We start from the raw sequence: 21,596 nt of genomic DNA, 5'->3' as shown, positions 1-21,596 counted from the left end.
TCCTACAGCTGTATCCTCTGGAAGCGATCTTTGAGAAAAGAAGTTAGCTATGCAAGAGGCGTGCTCTTGATGCCCAGATCTGAGATCCGGAACATTAGTTGGTCATGATTGACCGTATCAAATGCCGCGGATAGGTCCAGAGCACAGGGTTATTTTTTTTGGGCCCTTTGTCTGAGTTTGTCTAAGACCGACAACATTACCAGTTCCTTGCTATGATGTGCCCTGAGCCCAGCCTGATTAAATTATAACAGGTGGTTGTCTTCTATATGTTTAGACAGGGATATTAGCAAGTGCCGTTCCAGCACTTTTGCCAAGAAAGGAAGCTGAGAGATCGGCCTAAATATTTTTCATTTTTTTGTGTTGGCCCCAGGTTTTTTCAGAAGTGGAATAACACGTGCTTCCTTAAAATTAGAGGGAACCTGACCTGTTGAGAGGGATTGGTTGAGGAGTGCAAGGACCTCGTCTCTAATCCCTGGTAAGGCTGCCTGAAGATCTGGGGCAGGCAGGGGTCCGTGGGTGACTCTGACTTCACTCGCCCTATTAGATGTAGTAGGGACTCATGCGTAAGTGGGGGAAGCTAATGAATGGTTTGTCATAGATAGGAGGTAGTGGTGTTGGGGCCAAAGTGCATGGGAACTTAGGGATAGAGTGGATTTTCGTTAGTAAATCCTTCCCTTTTGTTGCAAAAAAAAGACTGAAAACCCTTACAGTCTTCTGAGCAGAAGGAAGGCTTCTGCTCCCTAACTTGTCTCAGCTCTTTCAAGATCCGAAAGGTCTCCTTTTCACAGCCTTGGTGATTTTTTCTTCGTAAAATTCTGCTTTCCTTACGAGTTTTGCTTTTTTATAGGTAGGGCACCTGGGTCATAGACTTTCCGCCAGGCTCTCTCAAATTTGCGAAGGTTCTGTTTCAAGCCTCTTAAGGCATTGTTAAACCAGGGGGCCCTTTACCTTTATCCGTGACTCTAACCCTGCGTGTTGGGGCAACCCTGTTGCATCTTAAAGGGAAGCTGAGATAGAAAGGAGGGAGAATTCTGAAATTGAAGCCTGCATGACAGCTTTTGCCATGGGGAACAGCTGGGGGTGGGGGGTATAGAAACAAATGGTGCTCCCCAGGAAAAGCAGGACTTGTTAAATTTCACTGTGAAGGTAATACATATCTAGATACCTCTGTTAAGCTCATTCATAAAAGTCAGGGAATTTTCAGACCGCTTTTATTGGCTGCTGGAGCAAGCTGGGCATGCTAGTTGTAGGCCTATTTATTTGCAAACTCTTTTGACATGAAGGTTTTGCAAAATACTTTTGCAAAATGTAATGTGTTAGTTTTTATAGTATTTTATAGTGATTTGAATGGCATGCTAACCACTCAAGAGGGTATCCAGGCATACTAGAAACTGAGAACTAAGCTGTTTGAGAGTAGCCAGGTTGAAAAGCCAGGTTTCTTCTGAATTCAGAGAGGGAATTGGCTCATTTGATGAGGAATGGGAGCTTGTTCTAGGTCTTGGAAATGATGTGGGAGACGGTGTGTCCTTCATTTTAGTGTATCAGATGCAGTGGGATGTGACTGAGGAGTCATTCAGCCAATTTGAGGTGCCTGGGAGAAGTGTGGAAGTGGAAGTGGATGTGGCCATTGAGGTAGTCAGGGCTAATGTTGTGAAGTGCCTTGGGGAGGGGGTGAGTAGTTTGAGGGTAGCGTGTTTCTGGATGGGGAGCTCAGGTCTCTGAGGCATTTGGAAATGTGAACTTATGGAGGAAGGTTGAGTATGAGTCTGGCAGCCATGTTTTGAACTACTTGAAGTTTGTTACAGAACTTGTTGGAGATGTCTAAGTGGAGTACACTGGTGTAATCTAGCCTGCTGGTGATGAAAGCTTGAGTTACATGTTGCTGTTATCATGGTTATGTGGCTGGTAACTAAGAAACCCAAGTTACTAGTGGTGCTAGTGGGTATGGATTCAGGTCCTAGGGTGGTAGGACACCAGGCAGGGGTCCATTATGCTTACCAACACCACTACTGTATTGTTGTTACACAGGTATGCTTGAGACAGCGCCTTTTCATCCATCCTGCTATGTCAGACATGCACCCTGCTAATTTGGATCGTGAGGTGGACTTCTGTTCAGTGAGGAAGAGTATGAGGTGCATGTCATCTGCGTATGAGATGATACTAAGGCCATGGTATCGAACGATGTAGACGAATGGAGCCACATAGACATTGAAGAAGGTGAGGCTCAGGGAGGAACCCAGTGGAACTCTGCGGATCACCTGTGTGGCTGCAGACTGGAAGGGGGTTAGGCTGACCGTTTGAGAGGATCTAGTGATGACAGAGTGGACCCATTGTAGGGCAGGACCCCAGATTTCAGCCTCATCGAGTCTCTGCATGAGGACTAGGTGGGAGGCAGTGTTGAAGGCTGCTGAAAGGTCTAGAAGGATGAATGTTCGAGTGTCTCCCTTGTCAGTGATGAGGCATATGACATCTGTGGCAGTGATGAGGGCAGTCTGGGTGCATTGCTTGGCTTTCAATTCCAATTCAGTGCATTTAGGGTCGAGGTTGATCTCAAGGTAGTGAACGAGGCGAGAGTTGACTAGTTTTCCAGGACTTTAGCGGGTAGGGTAGAAGACAGATGGACCTGGAGTTGGACATGGTCATTGGGTCAACCAAAGGTTTCTTCATGAGGGGTAGTATAGTGGCATGTTTAAAGGTTTCCTGTAACATGTTGGTTAAGAGAGAGAGGTTGAGTATTGGGGTAAGTTCTTGGCAGATGAGACCCAGTCCTCTTTTGAAGATGTGGTGAGATCAGGGGTCGGAGGGAGCCCCAGATTTAATGAATCACCTAGTATTGTCTGCTTCTGTGGTTGATATTTCTGCCCAGCACAAAAACTGGAGGCCTTGCATGGTGCTGGTAGCTGAGTCGAAGATGTCAAGGGATACGGATCCATATAAGGGGCGAAGTTGGTATAAATGGTTCTGATTTTCATGGGCCAGATAGCGACATGTAGGTGGGGGTGGGTGGTCAGGGTGCCATAGGTTTCTAGTGCTGGGAGTGTGTGGGGCGAGAGCGGAGCGCAGATGGGTTTTCCTTTAGCGTACCTTTGGCGTGCCAGCAGCATGTCCATGATGAAGCCTCCAGTAAGAAAGTCTAGAGGATGGGAGAAACCTGGAGGGAGGTGGGCAGGGTAAGGGCTTGATGAGCACAGACAGGAAACGGCAGCAAAGACCAGCTGCATGAACTTGTGAAAATGGGTGCCACAGAAACGAAGGAAAAAGGTGAGTACAAGAGCAAAACAAAGAGGCAAAACAAGAGTGAGAGTAAAAAAGGCAACAAGCTGCAAGCAATTGTGAGGGCGAAAGAGTGGGAGTGATAGTAGGGAAAAGAAGCAAAACTAAAGAGAGAAACCGACAAAAAAGATAGGTAGGAATGAAAGACAGTGGAAGAGCGACAAAAGAGGCAAAACGATTGGGAAAGGAGAATAAGATTGATACAAAACGATTGTTGGTGAAATAGTGAGATAGAAGGAGCAAAACAAAGGAGAACAAACCGAGAAATGTGTGCAAGAGCAGAAAAAAGAAGGAAATAGGCAAAAGTGGAAGGAAGGCTTCGGGTTCTTCAGTGGACCAAAAGTTGGTGCGAAAGAGTTGGGGCTTGGTCGGAGGACCGGGTAGTTTCAGGAGCAGAAGGTAAGGCAGTCGGGCATGACTAAGCAGCACCTTCTAGTCGAATTTAATAGTTGCTAAATTCTCTTGAGGTTGCATGTGCTAATTAAATCTCAGAAAGACGAAGAGCTCTGAATACAGGCCAAAACCTTTTTAAAAATATGAGTTGGTTTTAAAAGTGGCACCCTACTGTATAGGAAGAATCAGCTGCCATGCCCTACCCATAGTAAATTGGTGCACTTTTTAGAAGAGAAAAAAAATTCTCATGTACACGCATCACTTCCTTTTTGGAACTCACTATGAAACCACCAAGAGGAATATCCACTACAAGTAAATATGATCCCCACGGGAAGGGAGCTACGGACCAACACAAGCAACACCCATTAAAGATGGCAGGGGTACGTGTAAAGAGTGCGCACATTTACTTAAATTGCACATCCATGAATATTCTTCAAAAGGTTTTGATAATAAAGGCCGCCACCCTCTATCCCAGTACTGAGCAGTCGCGGGAGAGACGGAGACAAACAGACCACAGAGAGTGCAGCAACCTCCAGACTAGTTTCATGCTACTCACTTGCCGAACTTCGGAGAAAGATCCACATATACAAATCAATGACATGCCAACAATTACAACTTTTAGAAAGTATTTGCTTCTTTGTGGTCAATTGAAAAAGGTTGCTCATAACAATAATATATATTAATGTACATGTGTAAGAAAACCCAAACATAAGATGCGATGTTGTTAAGCAAAGATGCTTGAATAGGCCTCTATTGGAGCTCCTGCAGTGAGAACTCCCAGAGGCTTCGTAGATGCCTCTTCCACAGTTTTTGACACAATGCAGAATTGATACTCATATTTAACCATCACTGTTTATTGGTGCAAACTGTCTGAAAAGCAGATCTAACAAGCTGAATATTTTCATAACTTTGATCTGCACCATGATATATAAACATTGATGTTGTGAGATGAGCAGCCTTACTCAAGTGCCTCAGCTGTGTGAGGCATTGTTAGATCTGACAGCCTTAGGGTGGTCTTCTCTCAACTTTTTGCCTTCCTCCTCCAATTTTTCTAAACATCGTTTGTGCTGGCCTTAGGTCTCTGTGCACTTTACCACTGCCAACCAGTGCTAAAGTGCGTGTGCTCTCTCCTTTAAACATGGTAAAATTGGCTTACACCTAATTGGCACAATTAATTTACCTGTAAGTCCTTAGTAACGTGCCCCACATGTGCTCAGGGCCTGTAAAATAAATGCTACTAGTGGACCTGTAGCACTGATTGTGTCACCAATCTAAGTAGCTCTCTACTCATGGCTCATCCCTGCCATTGCAGAACCTGTGTGTGCAGTTTACACTGTCATGTCGACCTGGCAAGATAAACCTCGCACCAGGCCCAATCCTTCCCTTTTTATACATGTACGTCACTCCTAAGCTAGACCAAGACAACCCAGAGGGCAGGGTGCAATGATTTTAAATGGCAGGACATGTACTTTAAGTTTTATATGTCTTGGTCTTGAAAAATGTTCAAATTCGTTTTTGACTACTGCAAGGCCTGTCTCTCCTATAGGATAACATTGGGATAACCTTATTCCACTGTCTATATGCAGTGCCCAATTGTGAGGATATAGACTTTCCCAGCTTGGTGTCTCTGGAATCACAATTTACTCATGGTAAAGTTGGATTATAAACTGCAGTTTTGAAAATGCCACTTTGAGAAGGTTGGCATTTTCTTACGTTAGCCTATTTGGTGTCTGCTGCCTGCCTCTGATCACCTGTCTGAGGTAGGTGACAGTTGGGCTTTGAGTATTCCCCCTAGACACCCACACACAATGGAAATTTAGGTGTGATTTGACGGGTCATCCTGGCAGGATGGGAGGGAAGAGCTGGACTCAGCCTCACTTACACCTGAAGAGGCTGTGTCCTGTCCCCACACAAAAGGCTGCATACCCCCGCCCCAGTGAGTCTGGAGCCAGGGCAGGAAGGGAGGACCTTTGTGCACTTTAAAGTTTTTGAAGTCTCCTATATTTAAAAGGCACAACTGGGTATAAGTACTGGACCTCAGACACCACCATTTCAGTACACTTCTAGACCTGTGAAGACTCTTCCAGGTAGGAGGACAACAGTGCTGATGAAGGTCTGCCACTCCGCTGGTTTGGTTTAGTTCCTATATTCCCAAAAGGCTCTGCGCATTGGAATAATACATCCTATAGATATGACGTAGGACTTATGTCTACTAGGTCTCTATCAAATATATTAAACTTAATTGTGAGTGCCAGCTAGCTCAGAGGTCACTAGAAACTTTCTCGAATTCACAAGAAGGGATTAGTTTCTGACAACCAAATAAAAAAACGAACTTTGTTTCCCCAAGAATAAATGTATCTTCAGAGTAATAAATGTATCTTCAGAGTCGTGGAAACAATAGATAGATATTTTACTCAGTCAATTGTGCATGCTTCATTTTATCAGAGGTGCAGAGAAATAGAGAGACAGGCGTTTACAATAAAAAGGATTAATTGAACAGTCTTCTTTCTCATGAAAGTAAAGTGAACTGCTAAAATCGTAATAAAGGCTGCAAAGTATAATGCGTACAGCCTGAAGAGTATTATAAAATAATGCTGTAAAAGTATTGTATGGTTTCTAAACCATAGATAAATACATACATAAATAACAAAGACTAAAAGTACTCAACTGGTGCTTTTAAAATACGCCTACCCAGATGTACCTAACCTAAGTCTAGTACGAGGGAAGAAATTAGTGTGGTGTAGCATAGGTTTAGTTTCTTTGCCAAGAATCTATCCAAGATTTCTCTTAGGCTCTAATCAGCTCCATACCTTAGTTTAGAATGAAGGAGGTCTGGCATCTCTGTCTCGGGACTCGATTTCCCAACACCCCGCGAGGGGAGCTTGGAAACACTGGAGCTGGAGTCTCAGCGAGAGAAAGGACAGCTTCTTGATCAGTGCATCAGCTGGAGGGTCGGCTTCCTTCGGCACTTGCTATAGCGAGCTGCGTTGGGCAAGTAGATAGTCGAACTGCTCCAAACCACAGTGTGTTTGCTAGAGCAAGTGAAGACATATTTATACCTTGAAGGTGCCTAGTTTGATGTAAAGCCGGGCATAATAACGTCAGTAAAGAACCCCAAGGGAATGGCAGTTCTTTGTAAACTCCATGAGTTCTTGCACAAATCAATATTCAAGCAAGGGGATGTCCCTGACTGCTTTAAGCCGATTTTCCAAGAAATCGTTGTGGCTTTTTGGTACGAGTGGAAGTAGCCATGCCTGTATTTGGACTGCATGGGCTATGTCTAAATATGGGTATGATTTCTATGCCTATATTAGGGCAATGTGAATTGTACCTATATAAGGGCATGAATCAGGAAATTTCGCTCAGATCCTAAAATGCCATACAACACCCACTCCACTTTATTATGTTCGACATTACTACATTCTAAGCATTTAAAACATATTTAAAGCATGATGTGTAAAAACCCCACCCAAAATACATAACATGCATTAGAAATGGTTGTACACGAAAGATGAGCATTTGTGCTGTACGCATTTTAAAAGAATTGTTTTCATTCAAAGCATATAGTATGACATTGGAAATGCTATTCAAATGAATCATGAAAGTACATTTATGAAATGGCTCTTAAATATAGACGAACAAGTTCAAGACCATTCCATGGCATATTACTTTGTGCCAAAAAAGAAAAAACTCGATTTTGGAAAAAGTCAAATCGTGGAAAAATCGAGTTCTAAAGTTAGAAGTTTTGTTTTGAAAAGTGATGGTGGAATACAGAGCCCCATAGAACGCTGTGTACTAATTTCAAAAGTCAGTCTCATTGTTTGGAGAAAACACCAAATCCTCAAAGCTGGTAAAGAATTCGTCTTCCACAGTAGGTGAAAGTTGGACCACTTCGTTGAGTAGACCGATTGCACAAAAATGTGAAGCATCACCATCATCGTTAGCCGCATTAGCAATGTTCAATGGAGATGGAGATGGTACCTGTGTGCCTGTCGATCCAGGTATCTCACTGTCAGCAGATTGCGTCTGTGAGACCTCAAAGAATGCCATCATCAGGATTCGTAGCGGCTGGGGACAACACAATGCATGAGCCGTTGGGGGGGCGGAGCTTGCCGGCGTCCATGGTAGACGCGTGAGCGCGGAGCTCCTCGCCTTAGCCCCTTTAAAATCCACCAACTTAATCCTAAGAAGTGCCAAACCAACTCTACTGGCCGCTATTCATTCCCTTGCAGCCCTCGGGTGTGAGCGGCGGAGCCCCGGCGTCCCGTCCGACAGGATAACGGAACATCCTAGAGGGAGGATCCCAGCGGGAGCGGACCAGGCCTGCATCCCCGGCCTGGCCTGAAAAGCAGTCCGACCGGCGTCACTCGACGTGCGGCCACAGTGGTGCCGGACGAACCGGCAGCGCGACCTTAACAGTGGGCTTGAGACGCCCCGGAGCTGCAGTCTGCGCGCCTCCCTCCGAGGCGGACAGTGCCCTGGACACATCGCACGGCTGCACAGCGTGCCTTGGATTGTCGCCTTGGGGGACGGTGGTGCTGGAATCCCGAGAACGCTCCTGACGGCCTAGCCCGATTGACCTCCCCTACCCGGCCCGCCATTGCCGCCTGAACTGGCTGTGTGAGGCTCCGCATCGCTGGCTGTGAGCCCGCTGACCGGGCAGGTTGCGGAATACAGCGGCTCACCTTTGGACCTTGGGGGCCTAGCGCAGATCCAGCTGCGGCCCGGAGAGCCGTTAGAGAGTACCAGCGGGGGCCCGGTTGCTGTGCTGCACCTGGGATTGTACTCGCGTCTGGTGCAGGTGCCACCATTGACCCCCCCCCGCAGGTTCAGGAGATAACGAGTGGGCGCGCTCAGAGGTCTGTGCAGGGAAGGGGTTTGCTGGGTGCCTGCTGCCACTTATCCAGCCTCTCGGCAGCTGCCATTTTGGAGCCCGGCATTCCTCGGTGGCGGACATTTGCTGCAAGGTTCATGGCCTACAGTTTTGCCTGGGCATAACGCTTCGGGCATCGATGAACAGAGATTGAGGAACCTGCTCCGCACGGACTGGGGTAGGGGGTGTGATTGTTTGCCCTGGCGTGGGCACCCTGTTGCTTGGGCTGTGCGGCGCAGTGGTAGCCCTGGGACTAAATTGCCCTGGAGACGAACTGGGTCCCTGGAAGGAAGTGTTTGGTGCGGAGAAGCTGCGACATAGATAGGATACTGCGCGTCCGGCTGGAGGGACACACAGCTGGCTGCCAATCGGTGCAATTGAGGTGCGCGGTCCACCAGGGCACTGAAGCGGCTGTCCGCGCAATTGGGAGCACGCTCGTGTGAACTGGGCTCTGGCGCTTGGGCCCTGTGGCACGCTTTCGGACGCGGGAAGATAATTGTCTGCTCCGACTGGATACAGGAACCTGTAACACAGCTTGTCTTGATGTCCAGCAGAACAGCCATGGGCAAAAACGACAGAACACAACCCAAACTCTCTTTTGAGCAACGACGGACAAAGGGGACGGAGGTGCCGGCTGCGGAGGCGTCTCCGCGGGGTGCTACCTCTAACGGTTCCATGGGCGCTGACATTCGCGAACTGCTGGTTTCAATGGAAAAAGGGCTACAAGACAGTATAGCGTCCATTGGAACTAAAATCGATGCCCTGACATACCGCATGGACCGCATGTCGGAACGAGTGGACAAGCATGCTGAACGTCTTGACATGGTGGAGAGACGACTGACGGAAGCGGAGGAAGCACAGTCGGAGTGGGACAAAGATCGTAAGCAATTCGGCAGACTCCTGCAGGTGATCCAAGACAAGTCGGAGGATTTGGAGGCGAGATCACGTAGGTCTAACATTCGCATAACGGGTGTGGCAGAGACTACACAAACTGGCAAGATGAAAGTGCTACTGGGAGACAAGGTTTTTTCCCCTATGTTTATAGTGGAGAGGGCCCACCGCACGCTGGGACCTAGACCGAAGCCCGGTGCAAATCCGCGCCCCATAATTGCGAAACTGTTGAACTACCGGGATAGGGAGATGGCACTCCGTCTAGCCAGAGACAAAGGCAAACTACAATATGAAGGAATGGAAATCTCACTCTTCCCGGACTTCACCGCGAAAGTGCAAGAGGAACGTAGGCATTTTGCTCCATACAAAAAACAACTGCGCGAACTTGGGTTGGACTATGCCACGATGTACCCAACGAAGCTCCGGATAAATAGGCAAGGGCATTCACATTTATTCACTGACCCCAGGGAGCTGCAAAAATCTTTGAAGGACTGGTCCAGAGAGCGCAGGAACAGCCCGAGGAGTGACCGAGACGACGTTAATGCCGCGTCGCAACTGGATGAACAGGAATGAAGACTAAGTGATTGTTTGATTTGGTCATACTATTGAACTGGACGGAACGTCCCCCCCTGGATTGATCTAACTCCTAGTTGTGTTGTAACCTGCGGGGACGCTCTACATCGTCGGCTCCCAGTGGCGGAGCCCTGGCGGCACTTTGAAGATACCCGGCTGGGTGAGATCTTTCTGGTTTGTCTATATGTAGTGGTTGGCCAAAGGGGGGGGGCCCTTACCGAGGGATGTTACTTTATGACTAAGGGTTCTACTGCTTGGGTCTGTGGGGCGGGTCGCGGGTGGTCCTGTGTTGAGAGCTGGGCTACGAGATGGGGTGGGGAACATAAGTATGCATATATTGGACTGGGTCTCATGTTGGCACTGAATGCTTTGCAGGGGCAGGGCACTGGAGTGCTACAGCATTGCGGTTTCGGACTAGTAGATAACTGCTCTTGGCTGGTAACGTCTGCCCCTGTGCCTTCGGCCCTCGGGCTCTGGTGAGAGCCAATTAAGGGACTGTTTAAGTTTGTTTTTCAGGGGAGAGGGAGGGTGGTACTGGGTCCTGCCTGACCAGGTTGGGGGAGGTCGGCTGTGGGCGGGGGGAGGGTGATTGTGCATTGATCATGTTGTTGTTTGTAGCCTGGGGAAATTGGGAGGTGCGCTGTCACTGGTATTGTGCAAATCGTTGCTGCATCCGTGGTCCCACCTACATTTTTTAGATGTTCCAGATATCCTGCAGTGGACTGCCCTCACGTATTGATTCTAGATGGAGGATCATGAAGATCTGAGAATGAACGATGGTTCCGGTGTTGTGAGGGTGTTGACCTGGAATGTGAGGGGGCTTAATGACTACCGTAAGCTTAGAAAAGTAATGAGCTATCTTCACAGACACCGTGTTGATGTAGCACTCTTGCAAGAAACACACCTCCCACTTACGAGTAAGATGCTGTCTGCAAGAGGTCTGGGAGGTAACTGTGTGGCAGCTGGTTTCACTACCCATTCTAGGGGGGTGGTGACATGGGTAAATCCCCGCTTGCAACTACTGTTGACTCCCCTGTCTACTGATCTGGAGGGTCGTTTCACCATTTCACGATGTACAGGGAAAGGTCATGATTTGATTGTGGTGAATGTCTATGGTCCCAACTACGATAACCCCGCTTTGTACTCCGCCCTTGCAGATACATGCAGGACATAAGTAGGTTCCAGAATGGTATGGGGAGGGGATTTTAACTTTGTGATACACCCGGACCTGGATCGGTCAGCTGGGTCAGCCCGCAGCCCTGCGGCAGCCGCCGTTCTTATGCACTCGGAACTAATCAAGTTAGACATGGTGGACATATGGAGACACAGACATCCGGGGAAGGGAGGGTTTACACATTACTCGGCCTACCATAATATACATACGAGGATTGATTATTGGTTCGTGTCCTCTACTCTCCTGAATTTAGTGAAGGGTTGTCGGACCACTCACCACTGCTTCTGACCCTCACCGCCCCTGCTAGGAAAATCCCCCCGTTTACGTGGAGGTTCCCGCCATATTCTCTCCTAGACGAGGCTTTTAGAGGGGAGATAGCGGAAGACATAGAAACATCCTTCGACACTAACTTGGGGTCTGTGGACAGCTTTCAGACAGTGTGGGACGCCTTTAAGGTTTACATCCGGGGAATGACGATGGCGAAACATTCTGGGGTGCTCAAATCCATTAGACAAAGACTCAAAAGCCTTGAAACACAATTGGCAGATTTAGAAGAGCAACACAGGCACACATCGGACACTGACTCGGAAGAACAGATCATAGAATTCAATGAGGAAGCAGATAGAGAGGTTAAACATATGGGGAAGTATGCCACTGCGCGAACATATGGGGAAAGGGATCGCCCAGGTTCATTGCTGGCTAGATTGATGCGCAATAGTAGACCCAGACTGGTCATTAGTTACTTCCACAGGCGAGGTAGTTACTGAGGAGGCTGACTTTGTTGCTGAATTTAAAGATTATAACTCTAAACTTTATAGGTGTAGATCTGAGCATATGGAGGTGGCGATCGATGACTACCTTAGTTATATTAAAATGCCCTTCCTGGAAAATTTCCAAAGGGAATTTTTGATGATGCCCATACAGCGAGACGAGATCCTAGAGGCGCTGGATGGAATGAGATCAGGCAGCGCACCGGGTGCGGATGGACTCATGGTAGCCTTCTATAAGGCCTTCAAAGATACCCTTGTTCCACACTTGATGTCCCTTTTCGATGACATATGTCAACAGGGTAGTATGTCGAAATCTATGAGAGAAGCCCTCCTTATCACCATCCCTAAACCAGGGAAGTCCCCCAGGGAATGCGGCTCATACAGGCCGCTCTCTCTTCTGAATGTGGATGCCAAGTTGTACGCGAAGGTACTTGCGGCAAGGTTGGCTATAATTGTCCCGGAAATGGTTGCTCCGGAACAGGCGGGTTTTGTCCCTGCAAGGAACTTGACATATAACCTCCGCACCGTCCTAGGCACTATGCAGTAAGTGAAACAAGACAACAAGGCAGTCGCGATATTCCTAGACATGGAGACGGCCTTCAACTCTGTGGAGTGGCCCTCCATGCTAAGGGTACTGCGGAAGTACGGGCTGGGAGAACCTTTCCTAGAGATGCTAGGTGCTCTTTATTACAAGCCCTCGGCTCGCCTGAAACTAGGAGACACTGTCACTGACCCTATTGCCATAAGTAGAGGCACTAAACAGGGTTGCCCCCTGTCTCCTCTGTTATATGCGCTTGTGGCTGAACCCCTGGCATGTGCCATCAGAGAATACCACGAACACGAAGGGATCAACTTCCCTGCGTATAAGATCGGTATATCCACGTATGCGGATGATACCTTGCTTTATGTCAGAGAACCGGAAGTCAATCTTGCGTCTGTGCTGCGGGAGGTGGTAAGATTTGGAGCACTATCTGGGCTACGCGTGAACTGGGACAAATCGGTAGCTCTTCCGCTAACGCCAGTGACTGCCCCGTTTGCGGCGGAGTACCCGCTGCAGTGGACATCGGATTCCATAAGATATCTGGGCATTCGTCTCCACACCGACCCTGAGTTACTGGTTCGTGAGAACTACGGGAGAGCATACAGCAGACTGATGGACGATGTGGAGGCCTGGTGTAGACTACCTCTGTCGTTGATGGGGCGGTTAGCGATTATGAAAATGGTAGTCCTGCCTCGGTTCCTGTTTCTTTTTAACAACATACCGGTGGTCCTGTCTAAATCCTTCTTTCGGCGACTCACGCAAGTCCTTGTTCGGTTGGCATGGGGAGGTAAACAACTTAGAGTCCAATGGAAGATTTTGACGCTGCCCTATGAGCAGGGAGGTCTGGGAGCGCCGGATCTCGAACAATATTACCGAATCGCGCAGGCATCGCACCTGCACACGTGGATCCATGGCAATCCTGATATACCGCATGTAAAATTAGAACGGCTGTTTGCAGACCCGATGCCTCTCCCGGCCACGATATGCCTTCCGATGGATCGCAGGACGGGGATACCAGATTCCATTAAAGCAAATAATCATGCATGGCATGAGTTGCTGAGACTGCAGGACGGTGATAGACTCTACTCTCCAGCTATGCGGGTGGAGTGGGCTGTGTGGATACCCCATCTTGTGGAGAAAGGGGTAACGAAGGCCCTACAGGAACTGGGTATTACCAAGATGGGGGATATGTTCCTGGATGGCACTATGAAAACTCTCCACCAGGTTCTGCAATCGCAGACAGGGAAGTCGCTGCTCCATAGCTTCCAATACAATAGGGTGCGTAGTGCCCTGCAGGAACTTGTGGTACAGAGTTGGCTGAACCTCTGGAAATGCCGGAACTCACCTATGTTATTGAGAACCCTGCATCTGGCAAACTGGTGTCTAAACTTAACAAAATGGGGGACCGACAGAAGTCTGGTCTGCATTCTAAGGCAAGAGCGGCCTGGCAGGTTGATCTCCAGACGCTGATCACTGACGAGATGTGGAGTTATTGTTGCACCAGGACCAGGAAGATATCTCTTAATAACAGACATAGGCTAATTAATTTCAAATACTTACAGCGTGTCTATTATACCCCGGAGAGACTGCATAGGTATGGCCTAAGGGGTTCCGCGGAATGTGAGCACTGCCATCTCCCGAGTGCGGACTTTCTACATATGGCTTGGGCCTGCCCTGGAATTTACAGATTCTGGACGGAGATATTCTCCGAACTGGGGCTGATTCTAGGTGTGGATATCCCGCCCAACCCGGCCCTGGCACTGCTGGGTTATTCCAAACCGCTACCGGTGGCAATGCGAAGGCTGGCGGATATAGCCCTGCTAACTGCCAAACGTACGGTGGCGATGTGCTGGATGAGGGGGCCGCTACCGACTAAAAAAAGGTGGGAGGCGGACCTGCTATACTGCTGTACACAGTCGGAGACATACAGCGAACTGCTGCCGCCAAGGAATCGTCCCAAGAATTTCTGGGGTCTGTACAGGGCCTATCTGGATGCTAGAGATAGCGCAGACACAGGATCTGACCTGGAGGATGCAGAGGAAGAAGACACTCGGGATGAGGCCCCGGGCCACCGGGGGGGCGACATCTCAGGCATTTAGGGATTCTCCGGGCGAAGGGCGAAGGTTCTGGACACAGGGGGTCTGGCAATACACAGGGAGAAATACACCTCATAGGGACATGAGATATAATTGGCGGGAGGGGGGCGGTGCAACTTGGGGGCCGAGTCCCAACTTGGAAAATTTGCGGGTGGGTGGACTGTAGGGACGGACACCACAGCACACGGGCAGCACACGCAACTGTAGCACATACTAGAACGGTAGGCACACTCTGGGCTGGGGGGTGGTTGTTGGGATGGGGGGGTAGTTTAAGGGGTAGGTAGTTTGAAGAGTTTCTGACAAGGCAATATTCTTTTTTGGCCTATAGGCCGGGGAGCCTTGATGTCCTATATTACCAACAGCAGTATGGTCAGGCGGTTTGCTTCTCCTAGATGCAAGTTTAAGGGGCAGTGGGTGTTGGATGGGGCCCTACTACAAGCATCGCAGTCCTATTGTCCCTCTAGTACTCGATTTCCCGCCAGGCCCCAGGGATGCTGGCATAGAGGCTGTGTAAGATACATCTACATTGCAGTGATGTGATATTGTGGACTGCTGCCGGCCTCCGGGTTGTAGGCTATAAGAGCTGTGTGTTAATTGTATATGCAATAAAGTATAAAGTTAATAAAAAAAACAATGCATGAGCCGTTACCAATCCAAGCAAAGTATCCACATCCGTTGGCACGACTGATGGGAATGTCAGACAGATGTCCAACACGCATTCTTCTCCACATAGCAGGCATCATAGAACAGGTAATATGCAATCTTGCCAGATTGGTCGGAATGATAGAAACCATGTGCTATTCAGATCTCTTAAACGAGCCAGGCCCAGAATCTGTATCATGCGCTCACGACACTTCATTGCCAGGAGAGTGTTCTCTATGGTAATCTGGGTGTTGCTGGTGACCGGACTTGCCATATCGGAGCAGAAGGAACAAGAATTGTAATCCTGCTACGAGTCCCAAAATGAGAGGCAGGCCGCCAAACACAGAGTGCTCAACGTTTGGAATTTTTCAGAGGACTGCTTCAAATGGTGCTAACAGTCCCGAAAAACTGTCTTAAATACATGTATGATACCACTGGTATCAGACATGTTTAAGATACGACCTAACATTTCTACAAAATGTACAGGGCAGTTTGTCGATAAAAGGGCATGTATCTGAGCAGAGGACCTTGCAACTTGCAGTTCATGACGAGGTCAGTGGCACAGTTTTTTGTAAAAGAATGGCATTCATTCTGCTTAAAGGATCATTTCGTATAGAGAGATGTTCAGTGAAGGCCATAACGGCGACTCCCCGTCTGTCTTAGTTTTAGGAAACTATACTTGCATACAAGTGACCCTGGCTGACACAGTTACGAGATAGGCTATTCCTGGCAACATGCCACAGCAGCTGTGATCATTCAACATAATATAGCTTCCGTTAGAAAGCTGCCTAAAAATTGGATGTATCACTGCAGCTGGTGAACCTTGCGGGTGGCAAGATAAGTTGGTCGAAGAACTGTCACAGGCTCCATGTAAATTAATACCCTGACAGAAAAGTGTACCGCTTAGTGCGCTTTTGCAGTTTATACCACTAAGAAATGCTTCTTTTCCCCCACTCCAACATATGTGTGTATATGGTAATTCCCAGGTTGACTTAATGTATTCGTTACTCAACCTTTCATACACGCCAGCTGGTATATGTTTCAAACAATACTGAAAATGGAAAATTGTGGCAGGCAGAGTGATTGTTCCGTGTATTAGCCATTCTGTTGCAGGTTTTTCTGAAACAGTTAATGATAATCTTTCCAACTTCTCAATGCTTAGCACCGTATAGTCTGCTCCTCTTTGTGCCAAAGGGATTTGTTTATCTGTAAGGTTAAATACAGAAAACAATGATGTGGTGTTGATTAGACGCCATGGCACATATCCAGAATGAAGATTTTGTAACGTCCAGCCAAAAAGCATTATAGAACATAATCGTGACTGTCCATGCTGTAGCATGAGAAAGTCTTGGTCCATTATGTCTATGGCAGAGGATATTATGCTGTCCTAAGAATAAATTCTGGATGACAGAGTTGTTAACCCATTGTCATCTACAGAGAGAGCTTTCTCTAAATGAATACAATCAATTTCTCATATTCGTTCTACAGTCTCTGCTTGTGTCGCTTTCCAAGCCTCATTATAAATGGTATATATACCAGCGTATATAAAACGTTTATGATGAAGTTTAGTAGGTCTTTGTAAGAAGTCCCTTAAATCAATGCCATCTTTAAGTAAAGATAAGTGTTGTTTTACCTCTGTTGGTGAGGACTTTTGTAGCCAATCAAGGCATAGTTTTCTTACACTGTATGTTCTTACTATCCCTGGATGTTGTCTCTGGACATATCTTGGATCTGGCCTAGTGAATGTAAACCCTTGTGTCTTATTCAGGAATCTATCTTGACAGTTATTTCTGTCTTTGGGCCAGACTAACCATTTCTTCCAATCAGGATCAGATTTGTTTTTACGTAAAATTGTTTTTACGTCGACCCCTCCTATAGTGTTTTTACTATCAGGTGTAGGTGTAGGTATGGACGGTTTGTTCAAATCTTTTATCTTAGCTAGGCCAAGACAGGATGTCTGTTGGACAGTGTCGTTCAAAAACATTATTTGTTCAGGGATGATGCAGGCTCGAAATAAAGCTTCTAATCCCTGCACCTGCCAGTCTTTTGTGCCCCAGACAGTTTTCGTCTCAATGTTTTCTATCCAAAAGTCAAAACGTAATGTGGACAGCTGAGCATAAAAGGCCACTGAATAAATTTGCTTAGTATTGGTCAACATACTTTTTGTCCTTGTCTTATTAACACTTTAAAGTAAAATGTTTACAGATTTGAGACATTAAAACCTAAGAAGTATGGAAATCTTTCATAGAATGTTTTGGAGCTACCCTTTGGTGGCGTTGGACAGTGTTCCCATTGATTGAAAGTATAAACATTTCTAGGGTTTGCAGATTTGTGCAAATAATGATGACCATAGTGATTATAATAGTACATTTGTTCATAGTCTGATGAACCTTCTAAGTATTCATGTTTTGTAAATTTTGCAGACATCTCTAAGTCTGACATCATATTATTAACAGTCTCAAAGTCCCAATCAGCAGAAAATGTGCTTGGTGAAACAAAGTCACTCAAGGAAACCTTGATTTGGTGTGGAATCTTGAACAGCTCTGCAGGGCCATAGATGTCATAATCAGTTCTGTCTCAAGCTATACCACCAGGTATGGGAACGGCTGTGATGTTCACTGATGTCAAGTCTCTTTGTTCACGATGAGATGATTTGTGTGGCTTGAGGAGTAAGTTGATGTTCTTACTTGCTGTGTCCATTTTACTATATCTTCCATTTATCAGCATTCCCAAACATAATACACAAATTAGCCAAAGTAGGAGAAAAAGTACGCCTAGCACAATCCAAAGTTCAACCCATGGTAAATTCAGATACGTTTTTTCAAGTTGATGAAAAAGAACTGTTGCTTGTTTTTTGAAAGTTCTTTTTGCTGGGGTTGTTTCAGGCTCACTGGGATCCTCAGAAAACGTATCAAAGTTAACGAAATAGCCAGAGTCAGTTCTGTCAATGGTAGGTATTCCATCAGGATTACTTGAAATAACTGGAGCTACTGGATCCTTTGTAATTTTAGTATAGTCAGATGCTACATCATTGTAGGAAGGAGTGTTTTGACGAACTGTTATTTGGGTCTTAAGAGGCACAAGTTCCATGGCTTTATTGCTTAGTCCTTCTTTTTGCACTGAAGATTCCTCAAAAGTGATGAGTATCTCAGTTTGAACCTCTTGGATAGTAGCAAGATTTGGTCGTCTGCTACATCTTTGGAGTCCACTAGGCCTAGTACTTATGATTGGCCACATGATGTGGTTTTGCCAGGTCGATAGACACAAACCTGTTCTCCTTTCTTCCAGCAAGAGGAGGCAGCAACACTGTTCTTGATCCGTGGATTGCTAGCATAGGTACTGGTTATCTGTAAGAAGGCCCAAATTCCTTCTTATCCGTGATCTTTTCTCTGACTAAATCCCCAATTTTTGGAATCCAGGCAGGCCTTGCCGGGAAAGGTGGTTCACCTTCAGTGGTTGTTGGCTTCTGTAATGTGTTGCTTTGACTTCTCCTTGTTTCATTTAAGTCCAGCAAAACAGCCAAACGGTCTTTGATATCAAAAGGTTTCTGTTCTACCACTGAAGTCTGACGATCAAGGTCCTGGACAATCATTCTAGTACCAAAAAGGATTTCATATGGAGTAATTCCACCCAGAGAATTTCTTGGCAGATTATTTAGACTACGTTGGATACTTATTAGATATTTGACCCACCCGTCACCCGAGCCTAATACCCGAGCTGTTATAGATTGCTTTATGTCCCGGTTTTTTCTCTCCACTACAGAATTTCCATCAGAATGGAATGGACTAGAATACCGCAATGCAATGCCCAGAGCGGCCATGGCCTCTTTGTAAGCTTTGGAGCTAAATGTAGGACCCTGGTCAGAATGAAGCGTGGTCACTGCATATGTGCCGATAAAGACTTGCAAATCTTTTATAACAGTTTTGGCGTCAGCCGAGCGCTGAGGCCACATGCAAATGAAGCTATCTTATTATTTGTGGGACCGCATTTGTCCATAGTGACGTCTATGTGTAGATAGTCTAATGCTGTCTAACAACGGTGTCTGAACTGGGCTGCCTACACTGTAGTCAGGTATCTTTGCTGCGATCTCTGTTGCAGTCATGGCAATGAATTGCAAATTCATGAATGTGGGAATTCATCCCTGGCCACCAGTATGTCTCCTTTAATTCTAGTATAGATTTAGAGATCCCTTGATGTATCAGACCCTCTCCCAAATGTGCTTCGTGTATCAAAGCTACTCTAGGTCTCCGGTTTGGGATTACTCTATCCCCCACTCCAGGAATTCGAGCAAAAGGAATGGAGTTGGCATCAATTATGTATGAATATTCGAGTGGAAAATTTTGAAGTAACGCTGCACCGCTGCCTTTGCTTGTGGCATTGGCAACTAGCATTATTTTGCCATCTATATTCGTTTTCGAACAAGTGATTGCAGCTACAGAAGCCGTTTACACAGCTGTCTTCGCGGCTTCACCAGCCAATGAATTGAACGCCATCACGCTGATGACTCAGTGTATGGATCACGTGAGTCTTTTTTAGTTCTTTCTGTAATTGAACTACTTGTTCCCAAAGCAACTAATGCTTGATTGTGCCACCTTTTGCATCTTTGAAACCGTTTTGAATCCAATTCTGTAAGTATTCATTGTAAGATTCAACGCAGTAATATGAATCGCACACTATGAATGTGGGGAATTCGCGATTGGTATTTTCAAGCGCCATCTTGAATGCCTGTAGTTCAGCTCGCTGAGCTGTACAATCTCCGAGAGATTGTGTTTTTGTGACCATAGGTCAGAATTTACCATTTCGCCAGCGACCTTTGATGATTGCGCACGCAGCACTATAAGCTTGTTTACTCCCAATCGCTGGTTGTGCTGATCCGTCTGTATAAATTATACATTTGTACTGTTCTAGAGGCAGCATCTCAGTGGGCAGAGGACATTCTTGTATTGTTGAAATTCTTGTGCTTTCGAATAGGGGTCAAAAACCTATTCAACGTCTGTTGCAGCAAGAGAGTTAACCCATTGTATCCATCTTGGATGTAAAGCCTTTGCATTCAGAATGCTTTCTTTTGTCACTGCCTCTAAGGCAGGTACAGGAGTAACGACCACTATGCTTTTTCCCTGTGCGAGGGCTCTCCCTTTTGCTACTGCATTTTGAACCGCTGTCAGCATTTTTTCTGTTGAAGTGAATTTCATTTCAGCTTGTGTGTACAAGTGTGATTTATAAGCAATTGGTACCTTTTCACCTTCATTAAAGGTTAAGTACGTGAATCTGCATCTTCCTGGGAAGATTCGGATTACAAGATTGCGTACGTTTACGCGTGTCTGTAAATGTGTTGTTGCTAACATGTCTGTCTGCACTGAACGCAAAATTTCTGTGTGTTTTTGAGTCCAACTAGTTGTTTTGAAATCAGGTTTGATTAATTCATCAAGAGGTTTAACCCTTTCCACATAATTTAGAATGTAAGTTCTTCTAAAATTTAGGAAGCCTAGAATTGATTGTAGGTTTTTCAGCGTTTTTGGAGGTTGGAGCAGCGCACACTAAAAAATTGGCTGCCAGGCTTTTGTCTTCACTTGATAACTCGTATCCTAGAAAAAGCACATTGAGGTGGGCAGTTCTTGATTTCTTAAAGTTGAATTTATACCCTTCAGAGGCAAATCCAAGTGTTATGGTATTCACTCTGTTCAAGTGCCTGTCCAAATCATCGTCTGTTAGATAGATGTCATCAACATAAGATAATGCCTAATCATCATATGTTTGTAGTAACTCTGTTACTGTAGCAGAAAATAACTCTAGACTATTCTTGAATCCTTGGGGGGGACGACAGTCAAGTACCTACTTTCAGTTGCAATGTTTTGACGGAAGAAACCATTAGAAATACCTAATGTTGTTTTATATTTTTTACGCGCATTGTTATTCATTTTTGCTGCACTGTATGCGTTTTGTACTGCAAAGGTTTTGCAACAAGAGTTTAAATGTCTGTAGTCCAATACTAGATGATATGTATTGTCTGCTTTGGAGACAGGAAGCAAAGGATTGTTCATTGACGAGGTGCATGTTTCAATCACCCCTTGGTATTCAAGTTGATCTAATATCTCCCTGACCTGTTTTTTTAGCGTCTTGCTTTACTGGATACTGTCTTTGTGCAGTTGGTTGAGTTTTTAACTGGATTTTATGGTGAGGGGAATCCTCATCCCATCCTACATGATTCTTATAAAATGCTGGAGCCTGGGCTACAGCCCATTTTCTGGCCTTGGTGTATTTTAAGTGAAGTGGAATGTGATTGGAGAAGGGTGGCATAATGATGTCTTCGCCATGTGGGCACTCCCTGACAAATTTTGGTGGCCAGTCTTTTTCTGCTAGAAGAATGTCA

The sequence above is a fragment of the Lissotriton vulgaris genome, chromosome 7 (genome assembly GCF_964263255.1).
Source record: "Lissotriton vulgaris chromosome 7, aLisVul1.2, whole genome shotgun sequence".
NCBI classification, from domain to species: domain Eukaryota; kingdom Metazoa; phylum Chordata; class Amphibia; order Caudata; family Salamandridae; genus Lissotriton; species Lissotriton vulgaris.
This window is presented reverse-complemented; position numbering follows the sequence as displayed.